General features: G+C 41.4%; 1 pseudogene; it reads right to left on the bottom strand.

Annotated features, from left to right (window-relative positions):
- Positions 1-1567: 1567 nt before the first annotated feature.
- LOC142244139 (kinesin-like protein KIF20A) overlaps positions 1568-2566 on the bottom strand; it is a 31456-nt pseudogene continuing 30457 nt past the window's right edge.

The raw sequence follows: 2566 nt of genomic DNA, 5'->3' as shown, positions 1-2566 counted from the left end.
AAAAAGGTAAACAACATGAACTAGGTACTATCTAAAAGGTACAGTCACACTAAGCGACGCTTCGGTGATCCCACCAGCGATTTGACCTGGCAGGGATCGCTGGAGCGTCGCTACATAGTCGCTGGTGAGCTGTCAATAAGGCAGATCTCCGCAGCGATCAGCCACCAGCGACCAGTGTAATGACGCTGTGCTTGGTAACCATAGTACACATCGGGTTACTAAGCAAAGCGCTTTGGGTAACTATAAGCAATGTATACCTTGGCTACGTGAGCAGGGAGCCGGCTTCTAAAGCTGTGGACGCTGGTAACCAAGGTAAATATCAGGAAACCAAGCAAAGCCTTGGTTACCAGCGTCCGCAGAAGCCGGCTCCCTACTTTCTGCACATTCAGATCGTTGCTCTTTCGCTGTCAAACAGCGATGTAGGCTTCACAGCGGGAGAGCAACAATTAAAAAATGGCCCAGGACATTCAGCAACGACCTCACAGCAGGGGCCAGGTTGTTGCTGGATGTCACACACAGCAACATCGCTAGCAAGATCACTGTTGCGTCACAAAAACAGTGATTCAGCAGCGATGCTGCTAGCGATGTCACTTAGTGTGACGGTACCTTAACATATAGAAATGCAGGACAAAGTATACATGTGCTATACAGCACAACGGCAAAAATTGAAATTTTGTTTCACCTCGCAAAAATGTAACATTGAATGAAAAAAAAAAAAAAAAAGTTATGGTTCCCAAACTATAGTGTCAAAAATCAACTTTTTTTTTTTAAACATTTTCACATTAAATGCTTTATTAAAAACATACAAAAAACACATTATGCATTTGACATCTTTATAACCATACTGGCCTGTAGAATAAAGCCACATTCCCATATAGCAAACACACTAAACTCATCATGACCCACCAGGAGTCTACACTAAAATGCGCAAAATCACATCCACTTTGCTTGAACTGTTAAACATTGTGGATTTTCGCTTTTGTCACAAAAAAAAAACCCAAACAAAAACAAAACTAAACATTTACTTAAACTTAATGGTAGAATTTCAGGTTTTCTTCTCGCAGTTCCCTTATGGGGCTCTGGGTGTCTCAAATTTGAACCCCCCTTAGGGCCTGTGCACACGTTGCAGATTTGTTGCATTTTTTCTGCGCATATTTGTTACAATTTGATGGCAACAAAGTGAATGAGTATTCTGAAGTCTCATGCACACGTTGCCTATTTTCTCTATGCAGATCTGCAGCATGTTAATGAGTGGGGAAAAATCTGCACCAAAAACATGTATAAAAAAAAAAAAGCACCGAAAATGTGGGGTGTTTGCATCTTTTGGCAGGAAAAATGCAGAGACAGATGTCTGCACCAAATACCTAACGTGCACATATCCTAACAGCATGAAAGCTAAACTCAGCCTTGTACAATTACAATGTAAACACAGAACATGGGGAAAGAGTCAATGAAGATAAAGATGTACAGAAAAAAAAAAAAAAAAAAAAAAAAAAAAAAAAAAAAAAAAAAAAAAAAGGTATTTTATTTAAATTACATATAATAAAAAAATAGGGTCTTTAATACATACAAATAGTTTAAAACAATAGACTCCTCATTTACGAGCCAGCAATGTTTTTTTCCTAGCCGTGCCCGTAGATTCGTCAGCTTTCCCCACACCTTTCATCTTCTTGGGAGTAGCGCTCATGCTATTTTTAATACTAGATAACAGGCCTCTCTTGGGCTTCAGGTCACCAATATCCACGGCAGACACAAGCTTCCTACTTTCATCCAGCTGCCCCTGAAGATCTGTTATTGAGGCCTCCAGCTGGATCGCCCTCTCCGCCAGACTCTGGAGACCTCGGATTTCCTGGTCCTGTGAAAAGCCAGCATTTATCATTTATACTTTATCACATTTAGGCTAGGTTCGCACACTGCCTTTTTTTGAGGCTGTGTTTGTGCGTTTTTGGCCGATAAAAACGCACCTGCGTCGAAAAAACGCGTAAAAAAACGCATGCGTTTTACCGCGATTTGGTGCGTTTTTGGTTGAGTTTTGCTGCGTTTTTCCAATGCATTGCATGGGGGGAAAACGCAGAAAAACGCAGGAAAGAACTGACATGTCCATTTTTTTTTCAAGCTCAAAAACGCAGCTAAAAAAACAGTTGTGTGCGGACAGCAAAATTGAAAACTCAGACTTTGCTGGGGAAGCAAAGCCATGCAGTTTTGAGGCCAAAACGCACCCGAAAAACGCGCAAAAACGCCGCAAAAAACGCACTGTGCGCACATAGCCTTAGGGTGTGTGTGGTTTTTTTTTTCGGTTTTCTTTCCTAATCAGTATAGACGTGGGCCCACCTTGATTTTCAAATGTTGCTTCAACATATCGTTTTCTTCAGTCAGTCGTCTCCCGTTCAGATCCGCTTCATCTTTAATGTTCTGTATCTGCACCCTTAAACCAATTATGATCTGCGAAAGTGACAAAACACACCTGAAGAAGGTCTTTCAGAAAATGTGGGTGTTCCATTTATGATACAAGGTAACCAGCGGCAGAACTTGAAGCTTGCCCTAATGCAAAAACTCCAACAGGGCC

Source organism: Anomaloglossus baeobatrachus, chromosome 6, assembly GCF_048569485.1.
Source record: "Anomaloglossus baeobatrachus isolate aAnoBae1 chromosome 6, aAnoBae1.hap1, whole genome shotgun sequence".
Classification (NCBI taxonomy): Eukaryota; Metazoa; Chordata; class Amphibia; order Anura; family Aromobatidae; genus Anomaloglossus; species Anomaloglossus baeobatrachus.
The sequence above is the reverse complement of the archived record's forward strand: the minus strand, read 5'-3'. Positions and strand labels throughout refer to the sequence as shown.